The sequence below is a fragment of the Andrena cerasifolii genome, chromosome 15 (assembly GCF_050908995.1).
Source record: "Andrena cerasifolii isolate SP2316 chromosome 15, iyAndCera1_principal, whole genome shotgun sequence".
NCBI classification, from domain to species: Eukaryota; Metazoa; Arthropoda; class Insecta; order Hymenoptera; family Andrenidae; genus Andrena; species Andrena cerasifolii.
In genome coordinates, this window is record NC_135132.1 from 4,218,663 (window position 1) to 4,234,948 (window position 16,286).

The 16,286-nt window shown below is 40.5% G+C and overlaps 1 protein-coding gene and 4 long non-coding RNA genes across 7 annotated transcripts in view; 3 read left to right on the top strand and 2 right to left on the bottom strand.

Annotated features, from left to right (window-relative positions):
• Positions 1 to 16,286, bottom strand: part of LOC143377191 (pancreatic triacylglycerol lipase) — an 88,992-nt gene that overhangs the window by 37,796 nt on the left and 34,910 nt on the right. The gene's annotated exons all lie outside the window — the stretch shown is intronic.
• Positions 1,410 to 2,871, top strand: LOC143376759 (uncharacterized). Its single transcript, XR_013087148.1, has 2 exons — positions 1,410 to 2,005; positions 2,645 to 2,871. It is a non-coding gene; the product is annotated as an uncharacterized LOC143376759 (long non-coding RNA).
• LOC143376901 (uncharacterized) lies at positions 9,885 to 14,669 on the top strand. Its single transcript, XR_013087196.1, has 3 exons — positions 9,885 to 9,936; positions 11,172 to 11,796; positions 14,575 to 14,669. It is a non-coding gene; the product is annotated as an uncharacterized LOC143376901 (long non-coding RNA).
• LOC143376900 (uncharacterized) lies at positions 11,756 to 16,111 on the bottom strand. 2 transcript variants are annotated; one of them, XR_013087194.1, is made up of 3 exons: positions 15,550 to 15,916; positions 14,650 to 14,925; positions 11,756 to 11,870 (listed from the first exon to the last, which is right to left on the bottom strand). It is a non-coding gene; the product is annotated as an uncharacterized LOC143376900 (long non-coding RNA). The 2 variants fall into 2 exon arrangements; XR_013087195.1 differs by lacking the exon at positions 11,756 to 11,870 and having other exon boundaries at positions 14,678 to 14,925; positions 15,550 to 16,111.
• Positions 13,443 to 14,380, top strand: LOC143376902 (uncharacterized). Its single transcript, XR_013087197.1, has 2 exons — positions 13,443 to 14,185; positions 14,267 to 14,380. It is a non-coding gene; the product is annotated as an uncharacterized LOC143376902 (long non-coding RNA).

Genomic DNA, 16,286 nt, shown 5'->3' on the forward strand with positions numbered 1-16,286 from the left:
CGCTGTGTACTAGCGGTGACTATAGCCACCCGACTCCTGATGCTCGCTGTGTACTAGCGGTGACTATGGTCACCCGACGCCTGACGCTCGCTGTGTATTAGCGGTGACTATAGTCACCCGACGCCTGACGCTCCCTGTGTACTAGAGGTGACTATGGTCACCCGACGCCTGACGCTCGCTGTGTACTAGTGGTAACTATAGTCACCCGACTCCTGATGCTCGCTGTGTACTAGCGGTGACTATAGCCACCCGACTCCTGATGCTCGCTGTGTACTAGCGGTGACTATGGTCACCCGACGCCTGACGCTCGCTGTAAACTAGTGGTAACTATAGTCACCCGACGCCTGACGTTCGCTGTGTATTAGCGGTGACTATAGCCACCCGACGCCTGACGCTCGCTGTGTACTAGTGGTAACTATAGCCACCCGACTCCTGACGCTCGCTGTGTATTAGCGGTGACTATAGCCACCCGACGCCTGACGCTCGCTGTGTACTATAGTCTGATTTTCGAGAGCTGAGACCTGAGGCGGGTCCCTCCGACGGAGCGGGGTTAAGGAGGAACCAATGCTACGCTACGCCGCACGGAATCCATAGGGTACCATTGGTTCCTCCGTAACCACGCTCCATCCGAGGGACCCGCCTCAGGTCTCAACTCTCGAAAATCAGACTATAGCGGTGACTATGGTCACCCGACGCCCGACGTTCGCTGTGTACTAGCGGTGACTATAGTCACCCGACTAGCGAAGGGGCACTCCTGATGCGCGGGGACCCGTTCAGTGTCGGCGCTCCGGCGGAACGGACTGCCGTAGCGAAAGGGTTAAATATGGCATGGTGAAGGCCGTTCTGATCATTTAAAGAAAGATACTTGACCAACCCGCTGCAGTTCGTCTGCGAACATCCTGGACGCGTGTTCTGTGTCGTCTAAAAAGTACCTCTGATTCAAGAAAATGAAGTGCTTAAAGTGTTATCTTTTGGTAGCCTGTTTACTGCTACTTATAGTGCGCATTTCTTCGAGACGAATTCCTGACTTCAAATTTAAGATGTCACCTACAATGGAGACTACAGTCTCAACGATGATGGACGTTGAAATGCCACCTAATACACACCCGCCCGTGCCCCGGCCTGACCTTGTGATCCTGCTAATAGTGTCTGTTCCAATGCGAACCCGCAAATCGGCGAAAAGAAGGCAAAGTCGGATATTCCCACCTCAAACCAAATGTGTCTAAGGTCATGGACGTAAAACCACATGGGTTGCCAAATACATAACATAGAAAATAACTAAAAATCGCCATACACTGCATCAAAGTAAAATGAGTCTTAGAACCCATGTACGGTATTCCTAACGCAATATTCTCCTCCTGCGTTTAATTACTACCTATATGCATCACTAATTACACCTCAACAGAGGAAGTTCGCACGCTCAAATCAAATAATGCAGCATTTATTGCGCGAGGAGAACCACCAGGCATTAATTACTCGTAACCTTCATCAGTTGGACCGGTTCAGCAGATAAGTGGGCAAAATCAATGAAAAAGGTGAAGAAACATGAATGCTTCCCCGCAAACTTCGTTCCCGCCTTATATAAGAGGATATCCTGCGATCTGAACGCAGTTCGAATACCAATCGGTTAGATTTCTGTTCGCGAGCTGAGCAACGCTTTAGTCAGTCAGAAGGATGAACATTTTAAAGTGTTTCTGCTTGGTAATCTCTTTCGTCTTGGTAACAGTGGATGCTTTACCCACCCCAGAAGACAACACAAACAATTCTAATCGAACATCTGCAACGATAGACAGTATGCTGACGATTGAATCGTTTAAAGACAAGCCGCCCTTCTTCATCATTACTGTCCCCTTTCGCACCTGCCCTGGGCAACAAAAAGTTGATGTTAAAGGGACATGTCGTGATCCTGTATAGGATTCCAGTCCTTTGACATCCATTCGATACGAGCACCTTTGTTGATGGACAAGGTGGGGTGGATGTTACTATAGAGGGCACTTTTGTTTAGGTGAGTGATTGCCAACCTGTGGGTCGCGAAGTGTTTTTTTGGGGGGGGGGGGTGTCACAGTTTATTATTATTTTTTTAATATTATTTAGTTAGAATTTATATTCTGAAATTCCTTTTTTTAATGTGTTTTCTTTGCCTTAACCCTTAACCGGTGGCGAGGAGTCTCACAAACTTCTTTTTAATAATTTTACAGTGTCGAGCCTAAACTTATTTTTAACATACATTGAAAAAAAAATATTAGTGACTTTACTAGGTATTTGAAAAGATGCATTTGCAAGTTTTGTTCAAAACCCATGAAAGTTGTATTTATAACATGGCACAGGTATTGTAAAGCGAGGTCGAATGAAAAGAAGGAAAATAAAGGAAAACTGCAGGAGCCTTCCAGACTCCACGTGACCGGTTAAGGGTTAAACAAAAATTACCTCACCTTATAAGGCTGAGGTAGGGAGGGGGGGGGGGGGGCAGATTATTTGAATATTATAAAAGAAAGTCGCGACTCAAAAAAGGTTGGGAACCACTGCGTTAGGGGGTAATCTTGTTTAGAGAAGACTACTAGCTGCTCGTAGTACATTTTTCACTCGCCTTTTTCTTTGAAGTTCTTCATTGTAACCATGTGCTTCTTTTTCGTTTATCTTTTAGCAAATACTGTACTGCTCATATCCGAAATGACCCAGGAAACAAATATACGATGACATGCCACTGGCATTGCAATCCAGAAGGAGATGATTCTTCATGCATAAATAAATCGACAGTGTGAAATAATATTTCTTCAAAGAAGCTTTTGCTTTCCAAAAAAATCAGTTTTGAAAAAGCTTAATTTTGTTATATGCTTACCATTATTGATAATAAATTGATTTTCAAAATAAGGTTTTGTCAGTCTATATCCGCCATATTGGAGAGTATTATTCCCGACTTAAAATAATTTTGGACAGAGGAAACCTGTCGGACACATTGTGTACAAGAAGTTATTTATTTACGAGTACAGTTGAAAAAAAATTATATCTATTTAGTCAGCTGAACATGATATCGGTAAGTTACGGAATTGAGAAGGGTTTGAACTTCTAATAAAGAATATTTTCTAAAGCCGGAAATACTATTAGTAATAAAAGAAATATATTAAAACATACAACTTCGAAAATAATTATTTTGTTATTACAAATAATAAAAGCAATGAAATTATTGTTTCACTGATTTTCTCTCGATCTCTGAAAAACCATTAAAGATTAACAACGTACCTAAATGTATTTCCGGTGATTCGAGCTTTCCAGACTTTTTTTAAAAATATTTTATGTTAATAATAATACTTGGGCAACAACTATCAAGACTTTCAGCACTTATCGAATCTTTAAAGACTCAATACTAATCAAACCTCGAGATTCAAGAGTTTTAAGTACCGAATCATCTTCGGAGTGATTCGAATTTGATATTCAAACGCCTACCACTACCTTGTCGAGCCTAATGCACATAATCGAAGTGGCATTCGAAAGAATTAATATAATAAAATAGTGCAATAAGTCTCACAATGAGTTTAATAATATATTCACATAAATATTACATAAGTAAATATAGTTTCTACCAACATTCCCAAACACTTAATTCTCCACATCAGCCTGGCCTGCTAAAACCCTCTTGATCCACGATCTACCGACTTTAAATGCTCGCATACACGTGCCAACGAAAATAGCAAAAGTCGTTTGGTAAGATAACACTGACACTAAAGTACCACAAGTTGTGTAAGATCCATAACTAAACATCCTCTTCAGTGTCCACCTGGCCTCCTGATTACTGTCCTCCAGAGCTGCGCCATTGTCATCTTTAGGCAACTGTTCCAATATGCTTTGTTCTATTCATCCAATGATAAGTTCTTTCGCTTGTTGTGCAACAACTTTCTTACATATAGACGGGAACCTGTGCATCAGCAGTGCCCTCACCATGTTCACGAAATACTGTAGAATGTTAGCGATGAAAAAAAGCCAAACGTGGTGAGCTGTCCCACAGTCGAATCTCAGTCAGCTACAATCGTTTGAGCTGAGTGTAGATCAGTGTAGATCATTGAAAAATACTTCAGAAATACTTCTCCACTTGTTCATTCCCCTCGTAATCACCCACCACAACTAATAACTAATCATGCGACTCGGGTTTACTCACTTCCACTACTGAAGCCTAAACTATGCGCACCCAAACTGTTCATCGGCAGTGTACACCCAGAGAGCATCGCAAGGTTGCGACCAATGCAGAGAGCAGATAAGTGTTGTCCACAGTTTTCTACAGAACCACCCGACATGTCCCCTTAGAATCTAGTCGATGGTTCAGAGGACACATTCGCACGGGAACACGCAGGATCGCAAGGGCAGTCAGGTTCTTGGGGTCGTATGTATTAGGTGGCGTTTCAGCCTCCATCGTCGTTGAGACTGTAGTCGCCATTGTAGGTGGCATCTTAAGTTTGAAGTCAAGAAATCGTCCCGAAGACATGCGCACTATAAGTAGCAATACACAGGCTACCAGAAGACAACACTTCAAGCACTTCATTTTCTTGAATCAGGGGTACTTTTTAGACGACTAAGAACACGCGTCCAGGGCGTTCGTAGATGAACTGTGATGGGTTGGTCAAGTTTCTTTCTGTTAATGATCAGAAAGTCCTCAATCAAGCCATATTTATACCGAATAGAGCTGACTGTGGACATGGTAACGGTATATTTAATTATGTGTGACGAAGTTTTGGGAGGCAGAATAACGGTGCAATTATAGATTACGTGTAAAAAAAAAATAACTGATCGGAATGTATTGGCGTTGAACTTTTGTGATGCTTCATTAGACTTGGTAATTTTATTCTGAAGGGACATATTGTTAGTACCGAACGGATCTGACTCTCGAGGGTCATCAAATCTGTTTTTTAAGTTAGTATAATAATACACTCAAATATGGGGGATGTAGGTTAACAAAACCCTGTTTCATGTTTCCACCTTATTACTTAATTCGTCGAAAATTATAATAACGATAACAACAATTCTCTTCTCCTTCCTTTTATTAATAATTGTGACATTTTAATTATTTTCAGAAATAGTAAGCATATGGCAAAGTTAGCTTTGCAACATTTTCAAAACTGGTTTTCTCGAAGGCAGAGACTTCTTTGAGGAAATATTATTTCGCATTCTCCATTTGGTTGTCCATGAAGAATCGCCTCCTCCTGGATTGTAATATCAGTGCCGACACCGCGTAGGTATTTATTTCCTGGAATATTCTGGATATGGGCAGTACAGTATTTGCTGAAAGATAATAAAAAGAGGTATCATATACAGTCACTCAGAAAATTGAGCGTACACCTAGGTTGGCAACGAAAATTGGCGGGAAAATGAATACAAACATACTTATTCAAAAATAAAAACACAATATATATTTTATTCGTATATTTTACCAAATAATACGTAAAAAAAATCTAAATAAAATCGACTATTGGTGTATATTTAAAAAAAAAATTGGTAAAAGTACACGTATTTCAGTGACACAAAATTCAGCGTACACCTTGTTAAAACACTATTTACAAACTTATACTATATCGTTTCATTTATTAATACTTCGTCGCATATCCCTTGCCATCAATTAAGTGTTTTATTAAAGAAGGAGGAATTTTTTCCCATTCTTCTCTGAATTTTCGTTTCAAATCTTCTATATTCGTAAAATTGTTATTTGCCATCCTGGATTTTATTTCTCCCCAGACATTCTCGATGGGATTGAGATCAGGTGACTGGGGAGGTGTTTTAGCATTTTTGGGATATTATACAGCAACCATAATTGAAATATATATGATGAATGCTTTGGGTCATTATCTTAACCGGTTCTCGTTAGATCACCGAAGTTAAGCATCACGGGGCGGTGTACTGGGGAAAGATGGGTGACCACTTTTCTCCCAGTGCACTGCTGCTGCTGGGACCCAAAGGAGAGGAGGGAAAAATGAATGACTAATGTTCGTTGGGCAATATAAGCAAAAATGCTTGAAACGCCATCCTGTGTAAAAACACAGGAAAAACAAGAAAAAAAAATACAAGTGAATATTTTACTCTATGTATTACAGCAAGGAATACACAAAAAAAGCGAAACACATAACTCCATTCTGTATTTAATTGCAACAATACTTAACTGTCCTAAATCTTTATCTCACAAAAAGTATGTATTGGTACCACAAGCAATAGTGGGGTTTCTGCGAGGAATCAAGAAGAGGGGTTGGAAAGAAAGAAGCCTTTGGAAATATGTAATAGGTTGCCAGCCACCCAGTACTAATACCTCCATACTAGATCACTCGCCAAACCCCGAAACTAAGTAGTCCCAGCAATCCCCAGAGAATTCGCGCTGAGGAGTACATTCGATCTACGCATGCGCATGAGAGACATCACAACTGCTCTGTGACACTTAAACAATAGTACTTCAATAGTGTGCTCCACCCACCTTGTTCACCAGCCAATGTCTCTCCTATCGAATAGATAGCCGGGCAATGTATACTTATAAAGGCTCGCGACATTTCCCATGAGGATCAAGTTTCTGTCGCCCAGGGCAGTCGCGATAGGGAACAATAAGTATTTCACCCTGCGGATCAACAGGTACATCAGTCGGCTCCGGTTCAGTGGTCGTCCTGCTGTCAATCGTTGTAGTCGCGGGCGTAGAATGATTTGCTTCGGTTCCCGGCGTGGATGAAGCACCCACTGCCATCAAGACCAAAGAGAATATCAAGCAGAAACACTTGAAAATGTTCATCTTCCCGACTGACTAAATAGCTGCTGCGCTGACGAACAAAAGTCTAACCGATGAACGTTCGAATTGCGTTGAGATCCGTGGAGAGCCTCTTTTATAAGGCGCGAACGAAGATTGCCAGGAAGCCTTCGGCTGCTTCGTTTTGTTTTTTTTCCCATTCATTATGCCCACCTATCTGCTGGACCGGTCTCACTGATGAAGGTTATAGTTTATTAATGCCTGAGAGTTTTCCTTGTGCAGTAAATGCTCGAGTGTTTGGAGTCTGCAGATTATGAACATGAACTACGTGACTTGCGTAGGTACTTGCTGGAGGTCTTGCAGTCTTTGCACTCTTTACTGCCAGGCAAAACCTTGGCAGAACTGACCAACTAATTTGATATTTCTGAGCAAAGACTGTGATAATACTTACCGTGGATCTAAACTAAATGTGTGAAACGTTGTGAATGTAATGCCACGTGGGTCGATAAAAACTTACAAACTGACCTATTTCAATGCACCAGGTTGGCACATGTGTATAAAAATGACTTCCCAGTGTTTCGTAGGAAAATGAGCTTTTAGAACCCATTGTGTAGTATTCATAATGCAATATTCCCCTGTTGCATTTTAGTATTACCGGCTATGTATCACTAATTACAAAGCTGTCTATAATTTCGGAACCTCAGTAGAACAAGTTTGTACCCTCACACCAAATATGTAGTTCAGGATTTATTCCACAAGCGATACCATCAGGCATTAATCAATTATAGCCATCACTAGTTGAACCGGTCCCACAAATATGGGAACATAATCAATGGAAGAATATCGAGACAAAGCAGATGAAGGCTTACTGGCAGTCTTCATTCCCGCCTTATAAAAGGGGATATCCACCGATCTGAACGCAGTTCGAATGTGAGTCGGCTAGACTTATTGTTCCTCAGCTGAGCAACGTTTTAATCATTCAGAATGATGAACATTATAAAGTGTTTCTGCTTGGTAATCTCTTTGATCTTGACGACAGTGGATACTTTATCCACGCCGGAAACCCATATCTATTATTATGAAACAATATTTACAATGGTTCGCCCTGAGCCGACGATTAGAGGGGTTGATTATTCCATATTTCTTCTCTACGACCGTAAATGTCCCGGGAATAAAAAACCTGATCGTAACGGGGCATGTCGCGACCCTGTGTAACCCCACATTTTCGGGCTATCCATTTGAAAGGAGCATATATCTTCTTGAATAGGGTGAGTAATCGTTACTATTCAGGTACTATTGTTTAGGTGTACAGAGCAGCCGTGAAGTCTCTCACACGCATGCCTAAGTGGAATGTACTCCACAGCACGAATTCTCTGGGGATTGCTATGACTAGTTTGGGGGTTTGGCAAGTGATCTAGTATGGAGGTATTAGTACTGGGTGGCTGGCAACGTAATATTTTCTATAAACTATATTTCTTTCCAAATCCTCTTCTTGATTCTTCCCACAAACCTCACTATTGCTTGTCAAAACAATACATACTTTATGTGAGATGAAGATTTAAAACAGATGAATATTTTTGCAATGAAACACGGAGTGAAATATTCATTTGCGGGCAGTTTTATTTAGAGAAGACTACTAGTTACTTGTACTTATTACATTTTTCAGTCGCCTTTTTCTTCGAAGTTCTTCATTGTGACCATACGATTCATTTTCGTTTAGCTTTCAGGAAATACTGCACTGCTCATATAAAATAAGATCCAGGAAACAAATACATGCTGACATGGCACTGATATTACAATCCAGAACATTTCTTCAAAGGAAGCTTTGCTTTCGAGAAAATGAGTTTTGAAAAGTTTACTTTCTTGTATGCATACTATTATTGATAATAAATCAATTTTCTCGATTGTTAATAATAGAAAGTGTGATTTTATCCTGATGACCTAATTTTGCAGATTAAAGTCATAAATAATCTCAAGTAAATGTATTATAATAAAGGGCGCAATTTGACAAGTTCGCCTAGGGCGCAAGAAAGACTTGAGCCGGGCCTGCGTCCAGCGTTCGCGGAAGCGGTTTCGTGTTTACGATGAGTGCTCACGACCGTCGCGCACGCCCGTCGCGCACGCAAAGGACGGGGTGTCAGGCGTCCGAAAGACGAAGCGAGGCAAAATATCAACGCGTCGTCTGTCTCGTACCGTCCTCGCTCGCTTTCAGTGCCTCTCGCTCGCTCTCGGTCCATCTCGTGCTCGCCTTCGCCAGACAAGAGTGAGACAGAAGTGGTGGGGATAGCGAAAAGTCCTCATCGTGTACGGCAAATCGAGCCCTCAGCGAGGAAGTACTATATACCCATTAGAGCTATTCGAGTACTCGTCACGTTAGTTGTGGGGATTTCCCCTCAATCAATCATCGTCTAACAATTGGCCATCGGCTAACGGTTGGTGAATGTCTATCGCTTATCGCTGCCGCGTAGCATCCGAACCAAGGCGTGTAGCGTGTTCTTTCCTATTCAATATCTACGTCCAGTTTAGCGACGGAAATTGTAATCTTCGAGTTAGCCGCTTATATAGTTTATCGTATCGCGAACACATGTAAAATCCCCTTTTTGTACCACCTTTTGACAAAGGGAAACTTTGCTTATTTTTGGAACTTCCGCAGGGTAAGTAGTTTGTACACTCGGACCAAATAATTCAACATTTAATGCACAAAGAAAACTCTTAGGCATTTATTAATTATAACCTTCATCAGTTGGATCGGCCCCGCAAATATGAGCGCATAACCAATGAAAAAAGAGAGGAAACGAGGCAGATGAAGGCTTCCCCGCAAACTTCGTTCAGGTCTTATATAACTAGAGGATATTCTCCGGTCTAACGCAGTTCCAATGTCAATCTGCTAGACTTCTGTTCGCCAGCTGAGCAACGTTTTAACAAGTCAGAAGGATGAAGATTTTAAAGTGTCTCTGCTTGATAATCCCTTTGATCTTGATGACAGTGGAGGCTTTATCCACGCCAGAAGCTAATACAAACAATTATATTCCAACATCTACGGGGATTGATAATAGGACGACGATTATACTGCCTAAATTCCCGTTCGCGGAGAATGTGATTGTTGTCCCCGTGCGGCCCTGTCCCGGGCATCAAAAGTTGGATGCTCAAGGGACATGTCGCGATATTGTGTAGCATCCCGTTTCTTGGACATCCTTTCGGTGGGACCACACTCGTTGATGGACAAGGTGGGTGGACGTTACTATTGAGGTACTATTGTTTATATACTCTGTCATATAAGAAGGAACCTTCGCATAGACCTGTTCTGCGCTACTATTGGCTATACCCCAACCAACGCTCCCTCGGAGCCAATGAGCTCGTTCTACATGCGTGAAACGGGTTCCTTCAGATATGACAAGGAGATTAGGTTAGGTATACAGAGCAGGAGTGAAGTCTCTGATGCGCATGCGTAAATAGTACCCAACTCCACAGCGCGAAATCTGTGGAGATTGGTATGACTAGTTTCGAGGTGGCAGGTGATCTAGCATGGAAGCATTATTATTGGGTGACTGGCATCTTAAACGGGTTTCTTTCTTTCCCAACCCTGCCCTTCATTTTTCAAAAAGTTTTAGACGGAAGGACATTTTTTTAATTATACACGCAGTGAAACAACGTGACTCGACAATGACAACATTTTTATTTTTTCGGGCAGTTTTTTTCTAAGAATGTTATTAACGATTGTGGTACATTTCTACTAACAAGGGGAGGACACCGATATTGATGAGCCTTGGCACGATGGATCTATGGCGAAAATAAGTAAATAGCTGTCCGAGGGTTTCTACCAATGGGCCTTAATAATAGAGATATTTACGTGGTAATTATTTAAAATTTCATAGTGGCCGTGGGGTTTTAATGGGTAAAAATCCCACACTATAATGGCGCCTCTGGGGGGATTCCCCTCTGAAGTAGTTAAGTCGAGGTGCCATTTGAAGATTTCCCCAGGTTAAAAGAAAATTAAAAAATACAATCTATAAAGTTTTTTTTGATGATATCGCCACGTTAAAAAAACAATTTTTTTATAAATTATTTCATTTTAAAAAAATTATAAATTATTATAAAAAACAAATTTGTTATAAAATTTTTTTTTAACGTGGGGAAATCAAAAGGCACCCCCACTCCTTCAGAGTGGAATCCCCCTGGGGCCTCAAGGTAGTGTGGGATTTTTACCCACTAAAACCCCACGGCCACTATGAAATTATTAATAATTTCCATGTAAATATCTCTATTATTAAGGCCCATTGGCAGAAACGCTCGGACACCTATTTACTTATTTTCGACATAGACCCATCGAGCCAAGTTTCATCAAAATCGGTGTCTACCACATGGTGTCCTCCCCTTGTAAGTTGCCGGTTTTCCAAAACATCCAATGCGTTCTCCAGTTTTATAATTGCAACCATAAGATTCCTTTTTATTTATCTTTCAGCGCATTCTGTATTGGTCGGATTCAAAAGCACCCTGATTCACATGGGGAAGTCTAAATTGCACATGTACATGTGCGGGCTACAATATTCTTCGTGTGAGTGTGCGAAATTCTGCATCACTCTTATACCACTACTACTTGGACTGATAACGTTCGGCATTTTCAGTTCTGATCGGTCAATACACAATAAAATTATATCATGTATGCTGCATTGTAACAGTTCGATTGATGACTTCTACTAGATCTAGAATGTAAAATGATCCGAGAGACTTCTACATGGAGGAAGAGGAAAGTGGTGGAAGAAATTTTTTTGACCCATCTCAATTGCGTAACTGATCTCGTATTTGGCTCGCTAGATATAATTTTTTTTTCAACTGTATCTCATAAATAAATAACTTTCTTCAAATTTCTTGAACACAATGTGTCTGACAGGTTTCCGTACTACTTTCATCATAAATATCTGCTATATCAAACAGTTAGAACAGAAATATGAGGTTGAAACTGTATATGGTACAGGGAAATAACAGACCAAGGACGATTCCGTTACTTATTGATTCAAGATGTGTTCACCATTTCATAACAACTCGGTATAATTAAATTGAGTCACTAAAACTGTTTTAATTAAATAGTAATAATTCATTCCAACATGAGGGATATAGATTCCCAAAACATCATCTCACTATTCTACCCTTTTACTTAAACCTTAAAAATTGATAATAATAATAACAATTCTGAGTTTCTTTCTTTTATTAATAATCAAGGTATGCATATAAAAAATTAAGCTTTTTCAAAATTGATTTTTTGGAAAGCAAAAGCTTCTTTGAAAGAATATTATTTCAGACTGTCGATTTATTTATGCATGAAGAATCATCTCCTTCTGGATTGCAATGCAAGTGTCAAGTCGTCATATATTTATTTGCTGGAATATTTTGGATGTGACCAGTGCAGCGTTTGCTGAAAGATAAACGATAAAGAATCATATGGTTATAATGAAAAACTTAAGCGAAAAGGGCAACTGAAAAATGTACTACAAGCAGCTATAGTAGTCTTCTCTAAACAAGACTAAACGGTGTACGCTGTAATTTGAGTGCAACTCTATGGATTTTTATACAATTTTGTTCAGACAAAACCGCTTGTTTAACCCCTTAAATCTTTATCTCAGAAAATATGTATCAAGAGGTGGGCTGGGAAAGAAAGAAGCCAAGTATTACTTCACTGCAGCTCTGTACACCCAAACAATAGTAGGTAGTACCTCAATAGTAACTTCCACCCACCTTGTCCATCAACAAATGTGCCCCTATCGAATGGATGTCCAAGAAACAGGATCCTAGAAAACGGGCTCACGACAAACCCCTTGAGAATCAAGCTTTTGTTGCCCTGCACAACGCCGATAGGGAGCAGTAATCTGATGATACCCACCAGGCTTGTGATAACGGTTCGCGTACCATCCGCCGGGTTTAGTTGTCGTAGTTGTTAGCATAGTATTGTTAGGGCCATCTTCTGGTGCCGGCAAAGCATTTACTGTCACCAAGATCAAGGCGATTATCAAGCAGAAACACTTTAAGAGATTCATACTTTCGTTGCGACTAAAACGGTGTTTGGTTGGCAAGCAACACTCGCCTACTCTGTTCAGATTCATACTGCACGGGAGTCTGTTAGGTATGCTTATTTAAACGGTTTGGGAAGGTCGTGAAGAAATATTTGCTAGTTGCGTTTTTCCTTTTTGTATTAATTATGACCAGGCATCGCTCCGACCAGTTCTGGCACATTCCCACAAAGTTTGTGATTACACATTATTAGTATCGGCTCAACTGTTTCATCTCCAAAGTCCGAGGTCGAAAGCTGACACATTATAGAGTATTGCGAAAATGGAAATTTGATAAATTCTTACAACGTAAATGGCTGAACATTTTTACTGACAATCAGTTTCTTTCGAACCAGTCTCTTCCGAGTGCCACATCCTGATCGGACAACCTGTATAGGTCGCAGAAGCAAAAGCCGTACCCGAGGATAATTCTGATTTTTGCTTTAAATTATAACAATCCCTTTTAATTTGTTAAGCGTTGCGTGATAAAATTAGGCTCAAACGCTCGGTCGTTAAAAATTAAAATTCCTCACGTAACACCTCGTAGAAGGATGAGTTTTTAGAAGCCATGGTACAATATAGTATTTACAGTGCAATATTCCCCTGTTGCATTTGAAACTTTACCGGTAATGTATCACTAATCACACCGCTATGTACAATTTTGGAACTTCCGCAGAACTATACTCGTTCTCAAATGCGAAGGAACCCGCTAACCGACGAGTTTAGTCCGGTTCTGCGCAGGTTGACGCTCATTGGTGCCGGGAGAAGCCACTATTGGCTGTACCCCCACCAACGCTTCTTCGGAGCCAATGAGCTCAGTCTGCATGCGCGAAACGGGTTCCTTCACACTTGAGAACGAGTATAAGTAGTTTGTACACTCGGACCAAATAATTCAGCATTTAATACACAAAGAAAACTCTTAGGCATTAATTAATTATAACCTTCATCAGTTGGACCGGTCCCGAAAATATGTGCGCATAACCAATGAAAAAAGAGAGGAAACGAGGCAGATGAAGGCTTCCCCGCAATCTTCGTTCCCGTCTTATATAAGAGGATATCCTCCGGTCTGAACGCAGTTCCATTGTCAATCGGCTAGACTTTTGTTCGCCAGCTGAGCAACGTTTCAATTAGTCAGAAGGATGAAGATTTTAAAGTGTCTCAGCTTGATAATCTCTTTGATGTTGATGACAGTGTACGCTTTATCCACGACAGAAATCAACACAAACAATTCTATTCCAACACCTACGACGATTGATAATAGGACGACGACTTTACTGCCTGAATTCCCGGTCGCGGAGAGAGTGATTGTTGTCCCCGTGCGGCCCTGTCCCGGGAATCAAAAATTGGATGCTCAAGGGACATGTCGCGATACTGTGTAGCATCCCGTTTCTTGGACATCCTTTCGGTGGGACCACACTCGTTGATGGACAAGGTGGGTGGAAGTTACTATTGAGGTACTATTGTTTAGGTTAGGTATTAGGACGGAGCGGAAAATTTAAATTTGAATTTTCAGTTGGCCTGGGTACGGGATAGTTGTCCTTTGATTAACCAAACACAACTGTAAACAAAATTTGGAAAAATATTCATGTCTGCTCATGTATCTTGTAAATAAATAACTTTATTCAAATTTATCGTTCACAATGTGTCTGTCAGGTTTCCTTACTACTTTCATCAGAAATATTTGCTACATCAAAAAGTTAGAACAGAAATATGATGTGGGAACTGTATATGGTACAGGGAAATAACAGATCAAGGACGATTCCATTGCTTATTGATACAAGTTGTGTTCATTTCATAATAACTCGGTACAATTAAATTGAGTCATCGATTCGTTCCAATATGGGGGGATATAGATTCACAAAACATCATCTCAGTATTCTACCTTTTTACTTAAACCTTAAAAAATTAATAATAATAATATCAATTCTCATTTTCTTTCTTTTATTAATAATCGAGAAAATCGATTTATCATCAATAATGGTATGCATATAAAAAATTAAACTTTTCCAAATTCATTTCCTCGAAAGCAAAGGCTTCTTTGAAGAAATATAATTTCACATTTTCGATTCATTTATACATGAAGAATCACCGTCTTCTGGATTGCGATATCAGTGCGATGTCGTCATATATTTATTTCCTGGAATATTTTGGATATGAGCAGTGCAGCGTTTGCTGAAAGATAAACGCAAAAGCATCATATGGTTACAGTGAAAAACTTCAGAGAAAAAGGCAACCGAAAAATGTGCTACAAGCAGCTATAGTAGTCTTCTCTAAACAAGACTACCCACTAAAGAATAATTCAATCGGTGCAATACAGTCAGGGATAATCAAAACGACCGATTTCACATAGTTCCACCCTGTGTTTAATTCCAAAAATATTCATTTGCCTTAAGGGGTTGGACCACCTTGGCCAGGCCAAGAACTGCCGCACCTTTGGGAATTTATTTCTAAGTGACAAAAACACTTTTATCCATACAAATTTTCCAACGAATATAGAGACACCTTTGAACAATATACACAATTTTTTTTTCAAATATCAAAACATTCCGAAAACTTTAAATACATTTTTCTTGAATCCACGTTTTCCTAAACGGTATACGCTGTAATTTGAGTGCAACTATGGATTTTTATACACTTTTATACAGACAAAACCCCCTGTTTAACCCCTTAAATCTTTATCTCAGAAAATATGTATCAAGAGGAGGGTTGGGAAAGAAAGAAGCCAAGTATTACTTCACTGCAGCTCTGTACACCCAAACAATAGTAGGTAGTACCTCGACAGTAACTTCCACCCACCTTGTCCATCAACAAATGTGCCTCTATCGAATGGATGTCCAAAAAACAGGATCCTAGAAAACCGGCTCACGACAAACCCCTTGAGAATCAAGCTTTTGTTTCCCTGTACAACGCCGGTAGGGAGCAGTAATCTGATGATGCCCACCACCGCCAGGCTTACGGTTCGCGTACCATCCGCCGGGTTTAGCTGTGGTAGTTGTTGGCACAGCGTTGTCAGTGCCATCTTCCGGTGTCGGCGAAGCATTCACTGTCACCAAGACCAAGGCGATTATCAAGCAGAAACACTTTAAGAGATCCATACTTTCGTTGCGACTAAAACCGTGCTTGAGTGGCAAGCAACACTCGCCTACTCTGTTCGGACTCGTACTGCGCGGGAGTCTGTTGGGTATGCTTATTTAAACGGTCTGGGAAGGTCGTGAAGAAATCTTTGCTAGGTGCGTTTTTCCTGTATGTATTAATTATGGCCAAGCGTCGCTCCGACCAGTTCTAGCGCATTCCCACAAACTTTGTGATTACCCATTATTGCCATCTGCTCAACTGTTTCATCTCCAAAGTCCGAGGTCCAAAGCTGACACATTATAGAGTATTGCGAAAGTGGAAAGTTACATACATTCTTACAACGTAAATGGCTGAACATTTCTGAGTGTTTGAAGGGGTAGGTGTGATTAAATGAGCGATAGAAATGGGGTGATTATTAGATTTTCGTAATCTTCCGTTGGGCTTGCTACTTTTATTAA